A 15,133-nucleotide genomic window follows, 5' to 3' on the forward strand; every position below is an offset into this window, starting at 1 on the left:
GAGAGAAGGAGAAGTCCAGTAGAAGTTTTAAAAGAAAATTAAACTGGTTAGGGCACCAGGGAAATAGCAGGTTTCTCAGACAAGTTTCTGAAGGGGCGTGCTGACAAGTCAGTCCTGGGGCTGAGTTTGATTAGAACTTCCTGGCTTCTAGAACCTTGACAAGTTAACAATTGTAAGGGTTTTATGCAGACAATACTTTTTTTTTTTTTTTTTTTTTGAGACGAGTCTGGCTCTGTCACCCAGGCTGGAGTGCAGGGGCATGACCTCGGCTCACTGCAACCTTCCGCCTCCCGGGTTCAAGCAATTCTCCTGCCTCAGCCTCCTGAGTAGCTGGGATTACAGGCACCTGTCGCCACACCTGGCTGATTTTTGTATTTTTATAGAGACGAGGTTTCGCCATGTTGGTCAGGCTGGTCTCGAACTTGTGACCTCGTGATCCTCCCGCTTCGGCCTCCCAAAGTGCTGGGATTTACAGGCGTGAGCCACCGCGCCCAGAGGACAATACTTTTTATGATGATTACACTCTCTTTTTAGAGAGTGAATTATTAGCTAAAAGGAAACTTTCAGGATATGTTCGTTTAACCTGGCCTCCCACCGTAGGCCAGGCTTGCAATGTCTGGGGTTATAAAGATGTCAGAAACTAGATAGTAAATCTCAAAACAATGGAGCTGGACAATAATAGAGATTTATGTGCATGATGTTACAATGCCTAAAAGAAAGAGGTTAACTAGCCTAGGAAGGTAAAGAGAGCCGGTCAAGTCTCCTAGAAGCAATGACATTAAGGATTGGAAGACCATTACAAGCACAGAGGACCACAGGACTTAGGCATGAAACTATATGATTGTGTAGGCGAGTAGGAGTGGTAAGTAGCGAACAGGTAGTTGGGATGACAAGCAAGTCTTGGTGATTGCAGCATAAAATGTGAAGAAGTGAACAGAGACGTATCAGAAATGAACTATATTTCCCTTTGATACAGATAAATACTTATTTAATGGAAGAAGTCTGGGGAATGTGTTGGTGAAAGTTGCATTCTAGTAGACACTTTCTGTCTCCCAGCCCAATTCAGAGAATGTCCCTTTTCCCTGGAGTGGGCGTTGGCAACTTGATTAGGAGACTCTGATCTCCTAATCTCTGGCCATAGCTAGTCACATGACCCAGGTTAGGTCAGTTAGATTCTCTCTTCTGTGTCTTTGAACAGACATGCTGTTCAGTCCCTTGAGGTCATTTCACGGGAGACATAAAAATTTTGCTTTGGGGCAGCTGTAGTCCACCTGTCTGCAGAGAAAGAAAAATAATGAAGATATGCAAAGTGGCAAATACATAAATCCAAATGGATTTCCAGGCACTCAGCCTCACTTCTTGTCCTTAGGTTAACTCAGTAACCTTAATAAAGTCCCCTTTTTACTTAAGATTCTTTTCCTTGCGACCCAAAGAAACCAAACTAATATATTTGTATTTTATTGAATTAATGTTGACTTTGAGCACTCCAGGTTGTATATATTTTTTTGTTCCAAGTCCAGTTCTGAATAAGAACTTGGGATCCATTTTTTAAACAATGATTTCAACTATTTTGTTTTTATTATTAATGGGCAAACTTTCTAAATGACCAGAAATTAAAGAGAAACAAGTCTGCACTTTATTTAATGGTTCTGGGGAAGACATGGACTTTTCAACTAAATGAATCAGAGTGTTTGAATCAATGTAGAATATCAAAATCAGTTTAGGGATAATGTGTCAATTATGAGGCCATATCAATAGTTGAGAGAATAGGCAACAATTTTAATTCAATTTAAGATTCTTAAGGAAAATTGCTTCTCTAGAGAATTTTAATTATGCTTTGCACATAATTCAGTTATTACTTTCCTACAAGTAGGTTGATAAGTAGAAGGAAAAAAAAGTACAATCTACTGTCCTTTTGAAGTTTAAAGCAAGAAATGAAATCAACGACCAAAATTCTTTTTACACCTACAAAGAGATTCTGAAAATACCTGGGAACAAGCTATCTATAACCAAGAACAGAAAACTGATTCCAGACCTAACTGAAACAGCTAAACAGTATAATAGTTTTTTATTACCTTCAAACAGCATTCAAGTTATAACTTATCCATGGGAGATATATATGTATATATATATAGGCGTGAGCCACCATGCCCGACTAATTTTTTAATTTTTTTGTAGAGATGGTTGTCTCCCTATGTTACCTAGGCTGGTTTCAGAATTCCTGGGCTCAAGCAGTCCTCCTGCCTGAGCCTCCAAAAGTGCTGGGATTATAGGTGTGAGCCACCATGCTGGCCATATATATGTTTTAAAGGATTTTAAATGATGTCTTTGAAATTATAGGCTAAACATGTAACTAAATGGCACTAAATTGTGAATGGGAGAGTAGAGAGTTACTTGGTTTTGCTTTTGCTTTTTTAGAGACGAAGGTCTCACTCTGTTTCTCAGGCTGGAGTACAGCACTGCAATCATAGCTCACTGTAGCCTCGAACCACTGGCCCCAGCCTCCCAAGTAGCTAAGACCATAGGTGCTCCCCACCACATGGGGCTAATTTCTGTACTTTTTGTTGAGACAGAGTCTCCTTATGTTGCCCAGGCTGGTCCCAAACTTCTAGCCTCGAGTGACCCTCCCACCTTAGCCTCCCAAGTAGCTGGGATTACAGGTGTAAGCTTGACTATCTTATCAGAGTTATTTGTGTTTAAGGGATTCATAGCAGAATAGGAGCTCATTTGTTAGGTGACCAGATAGAACAAAGGAAGATTATTCAATCTAAGAAAGTGCATCAGAAGTTCTTCCCTTAATACCAAGGATAAGAACAAGAATTCTGTTCATTGATGACCTCACTTAGGGTGTACTCTCTTCATAACCTCTGCCCATAAATCTCATTGAAATGCATTAAATATTTGAAGATATGCACGTTTGGCTGGCATTTTATTTCATGGCTTGAACTCACACATCAAATATAATGTGTGTCTTGATACTTTGTAAATGATAAAACAAATACTATATAGTTAGTTATTTTCTCAGGAATTATTATGAAATAAAAACAATGACAGTGGCCAGAACATAATAGCAAATAAATAAATAAATAACATTTATAGTACATCGTTAGTCAACTTGTTTAATTAAAAGGGAGAGAGACGCACTAAAGATTAATTTAGGAGGGGTTTGTGGTATGGACACAATAGGCTTACGGTATGGTTACTACTAACTGGTGATTGACAAGCACCGCTTATCAGCTCGGGGAGCCAACCTTCCTGGAGCCAGAAGCCAGAGACTTGGGTCTCTTTTTCTCAGGGTTGTCTTTGCTTCTCACCTCTCTGCCAGTGGGCTGTCATCCTCTCCTTATTTGTAGTTTTTACTCTCATCATTTCTGCTTTTCTTTGTCCAAGCATAAGTCCCCTATACAGAGAGATACTACCCAAGAGATGGTTTCACCTTCTATCACTACTGCAAACTAGCACAGTCGTTTGTTCAGCTTACGGAGACACCATCCCCAAATACTCAATCTATGATCTCTTGGGCTTAGATAGTGTTCTGGCTGATATAAAACCTGGGTACTGCTCTCAGCAAGGGTGTGAGCCAGAAAGAACACACAGAAAGAGATATGGGCAGGCTGGCACGATAAAGCATGTCATATTATATAAAGTTAATTCACCTATAAAGAAAAATAAAGTAGGCCAGGCTCAGAGGCTCACACCTGTAATTCCAGCACTTTGGGAGGCTGAGGCAGGAGGATCACATGAGTTCAGCAGTTTGAGACCGCAAGCCCAGTAGCAGATGCCTGTAGTCTCAGCTACTTGGGAGGCTAAAGTAGGAGGATTACTGGAGCCCAGGAGTTCCAGGCTGCAGTGAGCTAAGATCACACCACCACACTTCAGTCTGGGCAACAGAGACCATCTCAAAAGAAAAGAAAAATATCAGTGAGTGAATTTTGACCTTAGCCAAAAGGCTGAGAAGTGATTAGGGAGTGGAATTAAGATCATTCCTCCAAGCCAGGCACGGTGGCTCATGCCTGTGATCCCAGCACTTGGAGAAGCTGAGTCAGATGGATAACTTGAGGTCAGGAGTTTGAGAACAACCTGGCCAATATGGTGAAACCCCATCTCTACTAAAAATATAAAAATTAGCCAAGCATCATGGCACATGCCTGTAATCCCAGCTACTGGGGAGGCTGAAGCAGGAGAATCTCCAGGAGGCGGAGGTTGCTGTGAGCCAAGATCGCGCCACTGCATTCCAGCCTGGACAACTGAGTGAGACTCTGTCTCAAAAAAAAAAAAATAATTCCTTCAAATTATTACTTCTGTGTGACTTTATCACTTGAGTGTTTGCTATCATCTAAGATAACTTAATGTAGCCATTTGAAGACAGCCCATTTTAAACAGACTGAAGACTCAGAACCTTGCAGAGTCCAGGACTTTCCAGAGTCCAGGACCATTTTGAACTCCTGGATTATTTTTAATATACAACAATCTTGAACGTCTTGTCTTCTTAGTGGGGCCATGGCAACGAGCAGAGCTTTTTATTAGTTTCTTGAGAAAGATGAGTATTTGGAGTGAATAGTCAACCTGGCATTTTCCACATATAGTGGAGGGGGGAGGAGCAGGCAAGATGCCCGTGATGCAGTGTCTATGAGCAATGACATTGCTTGCCAGTCTGTATGGAATACATGAGCAAAATCCATCAACATTACAGCCAAAGGGTCAAAGTAGTCACTTGTTTCCTTGGAGGTCTATCCACTTGGCTCCACCCCATACCACTTAGTTGTTCCTCATTAAATCACAGGAGTATATAAAAAGAGTTCCCTGGGCCTGGCATGGTGGCTCATACCTATAATCCCAGCCCTTTGGGAGGCCAAGGAGGGTGGATCACTTGAATCCAGAGGCTCAAGACCATCCTGGGCAACATGGTGAAACCCCATCTCTACTAAAAATATAAAAATTAGCTGAGTGTGATGGTGCATGCCTGTAATCCCAGCTACTCAGGAGGCTGAGGCTGGAGAATCGCTTGAGCCAGAGATGGGGAGGCTGCAGCGAGCCGAGATCGCACCACTGCACTCCAGCCTGGGTAACAGAGCAAGGAAAAAGTAACCCTAAAGGAAGAAACTGAAGTCCTGCATTTGTATCCACGCCCCATTACTCAATGTTTTGTTTGTGTGTTTTTTGAGATGGCCTCGCTCTGTCACCCAGGCTGGAGTGCACTGGCACAATCTCAGCTCACTGCAGCCTCCACCACCATGGCTCAAGTGATCCTCCCACCTCAGACTCCCCAGTAGCTAGGACTACAGGTGCATGCCACCACACCCTGCTAATTTTTAAATATTTTGTAGAGACGGGGTCTCGCCATGTTGCCCAAGCTGGTTGTTTATTTTATTATTATTATTATTATTATTTTTGAGCTAGAGTCTTGCTTCATTGCCCAGGCTGAAGTGCAATGGAGCAAGCTCACTGCAGCCTCCGCCTCCCGGGTTCAAGCAATTCTCATGCCTCACCCTCCTGAGTGGCTAGGATTACAGATGTTTGCCACCATGCCTGGCTAATTTTTTTGTATTTTTGATAGAGGCAAGGTTTCACCGTTTGGGCCAGACCGGTCTCGAACTCCTGGCCTCAAGTGATTTGCCTGCCTCAGCCTCCCAAAATGCTGGGATCACAGGCATGAACCTCCATGCCCAGTACACTCAATGAGTTTTTATGAGCCAATCAATTGGCCCCTTGGTACTCAGTTTTCTTGCCCATAAAATGAGAACAAGAGTGTTTGGTAGCCTGCCTGCTCCAGAGATTGCTACTAGTGCAACTTGAGGTCTTCGTGTAAGTTTTGTTAACTGTGAATCTCTATACAAATGGTGACCAATTTTCCTTAGAAATTGGTGTAAGGAAAAAATTAGTAATATCTGAATGTATTTGTGATGGCTTCAGGACTTCCCAGGTGGTTTCAGGATTTTCTCCTCCCTGGAGCTGAAGATTTGAAGTGCAAATAATGTTACTGCCAAGCCAGCCTGCGGCCCGGGCAGGGTGATGGTATCTCTAAAAACGCGGAATCTTGCCAGCAAACGTTTGCTCCCATGACTGGTGATAGTCCAAGAATCAGCCGAGACAAATTGGTCGCCTAACTTATCATTACGCAAGAAACTTAGCTGCTGTCATGGAACCATAACTCGTGCCTCTAGTCTGCTGGAAAACACAAGAAGTATCTTCCACCCTGCAACATGACACCTTGAGATAACCCATCTCCTATCCAATGGCATTGTTCGAAGAAGTCTGATGTTGCTTATTCACTTTCAAACGGAAGCATTTCCCAAGAAAATCCTGATTAATTATGGATACACTTGCCATGAACTGTACTCATGAGCTGTCCTTTTTTTTAGGGGTGATCAAGAGATTTCTGAAACGGCTCCTGCCCTCAAAATACTTCTAATCCACCTGCCTTTTTTTTTTTTTTTCAGGTGACTGCCTAATTTTAACCAAGATCTGTAGGAATGATGGGAAGAGGCACTGGTACTTCTCTCTTTCCTAATCCTTCAAGTCATCCCTGAAGATTCGCAGTTTTTCTGGAGACAGGTGAGGTCCAGCCCCTGAAAGATGCAGACAGTGCAGAGAGAAGAGCCTATGTTCTTATATTTTTGTCAGAGGTGATGTCTCAAGGTACAATCAAAGCCTTTTCAGATCTGAAGTCTTTTCGTTCCCATCAGCCAGCACGACTCCAGTGAAGAGAGTGGGAGGAGGGAGACGGGGATATCCAGGAAGATTAACCTTCCTATTGACAGATCAGGAAGTTTCGGGAAAATGTACTCCAGGCTCCACACATCGTTACTAATTCCCAGTTCGTTGGACTACAAGCAGAAAAGTACTTAGAAAAATTAGTTTAAGTATACGATAAATGCTGATCCCCGGGTCCCTCTAAGTTTCTATTGACAATGGAAAAATAGCAGCCGCAGCGCCATTTCGGTTCAATCGAAGAGATATTAGCATCCGTTTTAGGCAGGGAGAACATCCAAAAAGATCGATACTGAGGGGAGGGCGAGGCTGGGAGAACGATCGGAAGCCGAGAGCCAGTGAGCGAGAGAGGGCGAGGAGAAGGAACGGGAACCAGTGAGAGATCCCTCGGGGGAAATGCAAACGCTGGAGAGAGGCACCAATTATGATAATTGAAGGTAATGGTGCCGAGGCGCCAAGGAGCTCCGCGCTGTTTTACATCATCCAGCCCCAACCCAGACGCGCCCGAGCCCTCCCCTCCCCGGCCGGGTCCACGCCCTCCCGGGCTCTCTGGGGCCCCCGCCCCGGGCCGCCCGCGCGCAGCTCGGGTTCCCAGCGCGCAAGGCGCGCCCCAGTCCCGCACGTCCCAGCCGCTGTCTCCCCCACCGCCTCCTCTGTGCTGACTCATTGAGCGACCCCGACTTGTCTCAAAATAAAACGGGGGCACAGACACTTGTAGTCTGGACAGACGCCCCCCGAGGCTAGAGTCTGTAGGAACTGGAGACATCCCTGTCCCGATCCTGGTACCAATGCGCCCCTGTTCGCGCTGTGGTTCTCAGTCTCGCTCCCACCGTAACCCCTTCCCCCCGTAACTCGAGAAGTTTAAACCGGCGTCTTAAAAATAAACCGCGTGGGAGCCCAGGAGTTCGTGAATGTGGCGGACAGGATAGGAAAAGGTTTTATTGTTTTTCAACTTCCGACCAAAATGGGATCTTTGAGTCGTTGAATTTTAAGGATTCAGGAGAGATGGAACAGCAGTTTCCCTGACCTAGAGGTTCAAAGAAGAGACCCAGAGACTTTAGGGGCTGGCCTCGGTATGAGTGAGGTGTGTTTTTCAAAACTGCTGGGTTTTGTTTGTTTGATTGATTGATTTCTTTTCTTTCTTTTTTTTTCAATGTTTCCTTTTATTTTGAAATTGAAACAGCAAAATGAAGTGGTTTGTGGCTGAAACAACCTCCACGGGAAAGAAAACTGGAGTGTTCGTTCATCCATCAAAGAACAAACGCCAACGTCTGAACCAGCGACCCCACCTCCCCCAGACAAAGCAGTGAACAGATTAAAGGATGGGAGGAAGGATACGATCAAAATCGGGTGGTGATGACTGGCAGATAAAAATATGGAACGCTTCATGAATTTGTGTGTCGTTCTTGCGCAGGGGCCATGCTAATCTTCTGTGTATCGTTCCAATGTTAGCATATGTGCTGCCGAAGCAAGCACTTTTTTTTTTTTTTTTTTTAATGGAGACAGGGTCTTGCTTTTATGCCCCACGTGGTCTCAAACTCCTGGCTTCAAGTGATCCTCCTGCCTCAGCCTCCCAAAGCCCTGGCATTACAGGCTTGAGCCACCATATCTGGCCAATAGATTTTCTTTTCTTTTCCTTTTTCTTCTTCTTTTTTTCTTTTCTTTTTTTTTTTTTTTTTTTTTGAGTTGATGCCTCACTCTGTCGCCCAGGCTGGAGTGCAGTAGGGCAATCTCAGCTCACTGCAACCTCTGCCTGTGTTCAAGCAATTCTCCAGCCTCAGCCTCCTGAGAAGAAGGGATTACAGGCATAGGCCACCACACCCAGCTAAGTTTTGTATTTTTAGTAGTGATGGGTTTTTGACATGTTGGCCAGGCTGGTCTCAAACTCCCAACCTCAAATAATCCGCCCGCCTGGAACTCCCAAAGTGCTGGAATTACAGGCGTGAGCCACCTCGTCTGTGTCAGTTGATTGTTTTCTGATTGTAAAAGTAATGGATCACTGTAGAAAACTTGGAAAACACAAAAAAGAAAGGTGAAAACGTCTGTGGCTGCGGCAGGTGGCAGGGATTCTGTTCCTAGGCCAGTTCCTGAGGCAGAACCAGACACAAGGAAGCAGTGGTGAGGTGGGCTCCTGTACCTGGGGCCCAGCATTAGCTTGGGGCTTAGTCACTTACCAGTGTGTGGCTTTGGGCAAACACTGTTAAACCTCTCTAGACCTCATTTTGTCACCTGTAAAATATGACTAATAAAATGACCTCTAGGATCCCTTCTCGGCTCCGTGAAAGGCAGCCTCAGAAATCAACTCTGAGTCCAAAACAAGTGGCATGAGCTTCTCCACCAAGTCAAATAAAGTGGAATTACTACTTTTCTAGAAATGCTTTAAGAAAGCGTTTGAAAAGCAGATCTATGACTCCATCTGTCTTTCAGGAGTGCTGTCTCTTAAAAACAGATGTGAATAATAACACAAATATTTGGCAGGTGCCAATACATGTTAAAAGTCCAGCCCAAGGTGATGACCATTCTGATCAGACCATTCTAGAACGGTCAACCCAGTGGAAAGTGTGGCATCTTTAAAAATTCTGTAATGAAGCAGAGTGATCAAGTTGGTAAAAGCACTTAATACCACATTCAAACAGGGAATGTGAAGGAGGGACTTACATGATAAGAAAGGAGACTTACTTTGTATAATTGCAGAGGTCACAACAAGGACTAGTGGGTGCCAGGGAAAAGGCACCACATAGGTTTAAGATAAGGAAGAACTTCCAGGAATTAATTCTGTCTGAAGACAGCACAGGCTGTGGTTCCCAAGCACCAGGAGAAGTCCAGCAAGGGACGCATGGACTAACTGTTGAACCAAGTGACCATATAAAATCTCTTTCAGTGTCAAGATGTTGTCATAACAGCGACATCTTCTAGTTATCATTTCCTTTAATATTAGAGATGACAATGATTTTTCACAACTAGGAAAAACGCTGCGCACTGGATCTCATCTAGAGTAAGAACCTGAGTGTCAGCTCGGACTTTCCTGAGCTGTTCAAGACCAAAGATGCCCAACTGTGGAGAAAAATGAGGGCAGGTGTACAACTCACTTCAGAACAGGCCGAGCACCAGGGCTGGCTGCGACTGCTTAAGAGGAACCAAAAAAAAGCATGGGATGGGGCCATCACATTCCTATGACCCAGCCCTCCCTAACCTAGCAGGCCTGCTCATGAGTGAATAATTACGGGAAGGGCTGCAGAGGCCAGAGGGCCCACAGAAGACAGCTATAAGCAGGATCTTTTTTTTTTTTTTTGAGATGGAGTTTCGCTCTTGTTGCCCAGGCTGGAGTGCAGTGGTGCAATCTCAGCTCACTGCAACCTCTGACTCCCAGGTTCAAGCGATTCTCCTGCCTCAGCCTCCCGAGTAGCTGGGATTACAGGCATGCACCATTATGCCCAGCTAATTTTTGTATTTTTAGTAGAGATGGGGTTTCACCATGTTGACCAGGATGGTCTTGATCTGACCTCATGATCTGCCCGCCTCGGCCTCCCAAAGTGTTGGGATTACAGGCGTGAGCCACTGTGCCCAGCCCGTAAGCAGTATCTTGATTCACATTTGGGATCCATTTCAAACCAATAAGGAGTCTCGCAAACCTGTATTCTGTATGACTGAAAGGCACTTTCTCTCTCCCTTTTCTGACCAGTCTCTAAGCAATGCCTCATGTCCATTTTGTTTTGGTCAACTACTGGACAGATTTAACTTTCAATGGATTAAAGGTAAATTCTGTCTGGCAGGCTCTACCAACGTTCCTTATAAGTCATTTCATATCATGGCCGGGCACAGTGGCTAACACCTGTAATCCCAGCACTTTGGGAAGCTGAGGCGGGTGGATCACCTGAGGTCAGGAGTTCAAGACCAGCCTGGCCAACATGGTGAAACCCTGTCTCTACTAAAAATACAAAAATTAGCTGGACCTGGTGGTGGGCACCTGTAATTCCAGCTACTCGAGAGACTGAGGCAGGAGAATCGCTTGAACACGGGAGGCGGAGGTTGCAGTGAGCTGAGATTGTGCCACTGCTCTCCAACCTGGGCAACAAGAGTGAAACTTTGTCTAAAAAAAAAATCATTTCATATCATATCATAATTCCAGACAAAAAAAGGCAGAGGAAGGAGGTGGGAGAGAGAGGAAGGAAAACCCAAGTAGATCTGATATCTTTCTTTAAGGAGCAGTCATAGTTTATTTTCCCTGCTTTTGCTAACACTGTTCCTTGGTAGGTACCTCTTGAGGTGTACCTACTGGAGGTGTACTGGACCTTCCAGTACCAGGAATAGAATCACCATATCCCAGCCTCTTGGCTTTTCTTCTCTTGAAAACACTGTCCTCCCCAGTCCCCTCCCAAGTTTTCTGCACATCACATAGCCTGGTAGCAAGAGAAGCAGCTTATGTTCCAAACCATCAAACCTTTTTTTTTTTTTTTTACTTTTTTGAGACGAGTCTCACTGTGTTGCCCAAGCTGGAATGCAGTGGCGCAATCTTGGTTCACTGCAACCTCCACCTCCCAGGTTCAAGCGATTCTCCTGCCTCAGCCTCCCCAGTAGGTGGAACTACAGGCAGGCACCACCATGCCCGGCTAATTTCTTTTGTATTTATTTTTAGTAGAGATGGGGTTTCACGATGTTGACCAGGCTGGTCTCGAACTCCTGACCTTGTGATCCACCCGCCTTGGTCCCCCAAAATGCTGGGATTACAAGTGTGAGCCATCGTGCCTGGGCTCAAACCCTCTTTTATCAAATGTTTGGATTCTTACACGTACATCATTCAAGTTACTTAAAATAATGTGTTCAGGCCAGGCCTGGTGATTCATGCCTGTATTCCCAGAGCTTTAGGAGGCCGGGCTGGGGAATTGCTTGAGGCCAGGAGTTAAAGACCAGACTGGGCAACACAGTAAGAACCTTCTCTACAAAAAATATAAAAATTAGCCAGGCATGGTGGTGCATTCCTGCAGCCCCTCAGTCGGGAGGCTGAAGCAGGAAGATTGTTTGAACCCAGGAGTTCAAGGCTGCAATGAGTTATGCTCAAACCACTGCCTTCCAGCCTGGGCAACACAGTGAGGCCCTGTCTCTAAATAATAATAATAATAAATAATAATGTTCTCTAGAGAATAATTATAGTTCATTCTCTAGAGAATAATTATGCTCCAAGCTCTAAAAGACTGGGGCGAGGGGAAGCAAGCAAACAAACAAAAAACCCACCAGGGTAACCACTGTTTCTTAAGCCAACACTGGAACTTTGGCATCTCTTATTACTTTTATGTTCCAGAGAATAAAATGTCTTCTTGATGGCAGCCCAGAGCTTTCTCTTCCTTCCTCCCGCAGGGAGGGAGAGGTCCTGTCGCGGGTCTTTCTCGCCCTCTTGTGGTGAGAGGAAAGCAGCGCTCAACTGGGAAGACAGCAGCTGCTGTTTGCTGTTGATACAAGAAGCAAGGTCGTTCTAGGGAATATTTAGACTCGATATTTTAATGACTTTCTCTCCATGTCATGCAATGATCTCAGTAAAAGAGGACTGTGAGCCCTGTTCCCAGAGTCTTTTTAAGGCTTCAGACAATAATGAGCCAGATTCCCTTTGTGCATAAGACAGAGAGGAGGTGGTGTTACCTCCAGCAGGTGCATATATGCCATGAAGTGCGACAGTGATCATTGTTCTAAATAAATCACCCTTGCTTGAGAGTGTGTATCACCCACCAGAAGGGACAGTTTCTATTCTGGGCCGCCCGAGTTCATTTCTGGGTCTTAATATTTTTGAATGGAAATGTGCTAACTGAACAGTACAAGGCATCACTCCTACTCTCTATGATCTCAACCTGGGCTTTTTTTTTCCTACAAATTTAGGAACATTTTGTTTGTTTGTTTGTTTGTTTTTGAGATGGAGTTTCACTCTTGTTGCCCAGGCTGGAGTGCAGTGCAGTGGTGTGATCTTGGCTCACTGCAACCTCCACCTCCCAGGTTCAAGTGATTGTCCTGCCTTAGCCTCCCAAGTAGCTGGGATTACAGCCTCCCAAGTAGCTGGAATTAGCCACCACACCTGGTTAATTTTTGTATTTTTAATAGAGATGGGATTTCACCATGTTGGCCAGGCTGGTCTTGAATACAAACTTTTTGACTGACTCTGACTTTAAAAAGCAAACAAACAGGAAGCCCCCAAACAGATGAATTAAGAAATGATCCCCTCCTTTCCTGATCTGTATAACAGCAAATGATGGGCGACTGAATTTTTGTCCCTAACTGAAACTGACAGCATTGTATTGACAGGAACTCCTATCCAGCTGGAGACCAAAGCCAAGAGACTAACAGGAAAAATCTGCCTCCAACTGTACATTAATCACCAGTCTATACTGGTCATATTAATCAAATAGTTCATGTGGATGCTAAGAGCTATGTGAGACCACATCAGCCACTCTTTAAATTAAATGATGGGGGCTGGATGTGGTGGCTCACGCCTTTAATCTTAGCACTTTGGAAGGCCGAGGCATGTGGATTACTTGAGCCCAGGAGTTTGAGATCAGCCTGGGCAACATAGTGAAACACTGTCTACAAAAAGTACAAAAATTAGCCAGAAATGGTGGCATGTGCCTGTAGTCCCAAATCCGTGGGAGGCTGAGGTGGGAAGATTGCTTGAGCCATGGAGATTGAGGCTGCAGTGAGCCATAATCATGCCACTATACTCCAGACTGGGCAACAGAGCAAGATCCTCTCTCAAAAAACAAACAAAAATTAATTAATTAATTAATTAATAAAAATGGGGCTGGGCACGGTGGTTCACGCCTGTGATCCCAGCACTTTGAGAGGCTGAGGCAGGTAGATCACCTGAGGTCAGGAGTGCGAGACCAGCCTGGCCACCATGGTGAAACTCTGTCTCTACTAAAAATACAAAAAATGAGCCAGGCGTGGTGGCAGGAGCCTGTAATCCCAGTTACTCGGGAGACAGGCAGAAGAATTGCTTGAACCCAGGAGGCGGAGGTTGCAGAGAGCAGAGATTGTGCCATTGCACTCCAGCCTGGGTGACAGAGTGAGACTCCATCTCAAAAAAGAGAAAGATCACATCTGTCTCTGATTTTACAGCTGAAGGGACCAAGACTAGGTTAAATGAATTCCTCAAGGTCACACCAACTGCACTGAAGCTCTGAGTTCAGGACACCACCCTCCATCTGAAAGGCTGGGAAGCGGTGAAGGGCTCGTCACTGGCAAATAGTGGTTTGTTTCTCCTTGAACAGGATGTGGCAAGAAATTGTTAAGAGAGGGAGGAGAAGGGAAGGAGAGGAAGGGGAGAGCCTTTATAACTGAAAATATGGGCTGTTTTTGAGTTGATTAAATAACTACCACTCCCAAACTTGTCTCAGTTTCTATGAGCCTAAAGTAAGGAATTCTGCGAATGAGTTTTAGGTCATTCTTGGATTTCAGCTTTCAGTTACAGGAAGCAACCTGTCTAGGGAGCTGTCAGTGGCTGCTTTCTCCAATGCTTCATTTTATTTGCAAGTTCCTTCTGTTCAGAGCTTGGCCTTCTCCTATGGAAAAATGCTCTATGGGAAATTCCTGACCCTCACACCATTCAGGGAAATGGCTTCCATGGAAGGGACACCCCAGGGCCCCTGGGGTCCATACCTGGTTCCATTTCAAGGACCATAAATGGGAGACCCACCAATCACTAAGGACCTGGAGATGATTTTATCTTCCAGGCTGAAACTGCCTTTGAAAGATGACGACAGTGAGGGAAGTCTAGCATGGCTGACTCCATCTTGCTCTAGCCTCACAGGCTGGCTGTCTTTGCTCACACCTGGGCATAGGCCAAGTTAACCATGGGAGGAATTTAGTTTATAGTTTAAGCTGGAAGCAAGAATGATAATAGTCCCTCCCTCGAAGTAAGCCCTTCCTTGCTCAGGGACCAAAAACTGATGAAAGGCGATGAGATTAAAATTATGGGAGGGTCCTGAACTCTGCTAAAATGTAGGAATAGTTTCTATAATCCCTTACTGCTTAGGAGTCCTGTGGCCAGAAGCCACAAGATTTGTGACTTCCCCAGTTGCTCCTATAGATAACACCACTGGTGTAGAACCTCAGATTGGTCTTTTGAGATGTTTTTCAGATATTTGCATTCTGGCAACCAACTGGCCCCACCCAGGATCGTGACTCATGACTCAACCAGTCCTGTGGCCATCAACCAGAGGCAGACTCAGTGAACAAGAACCATTTTTCCACACCCTGTGATTTCATCACCAACCAGTTAGCAGCATCCATTCCCTAGTCTCCAGCCCACCATACTATCCTTGAAAAACCCTAACCCCAGTCTTCTGGGAGACTGATTTGAGTGACAACTCCAGTTCTTTCATGTGGCCAGCCTCAAGTCAGTTAAACTCTTGCTTTTGCTCTGTCGCCGAGGCTGGAGTAC

The 15,133-nt window shown here is 44.9% G+C and overlaps 1 non-coding gene across 1 annotated transcript; it reads right to left on the reverse strand.

Moving 5' to 3' along the window:
• Positions 1-8,080: 8,080 nt before the first annotated feature.
• Positions 8,081-8,187, reverse strand: LOC115831408. Its single transcript, XR_004026907.1, has one exon. It is a non-coding gene; the product is annotated as a U6 spliceosomal RNA (small nuclear RNA).
• Positions 8,188-15,133: the final 6,946 nt, after the last annotated feature.

This window comes from Nomascus leucogenys, chromosome 18, assembly GCF_006542625.1.
Source record: "Nomascus leucogenys isolate Asia chromosome 18, Asia_NLE_v1, whole genome shotgun sequence".
In the NCBI taxonomy this organism is placed as follows: Eukaryota; Metazoa; Chordata; class Mammalia; order Primates; family Hylobatidae; genus Nomascus; species Nomascus leucogenys.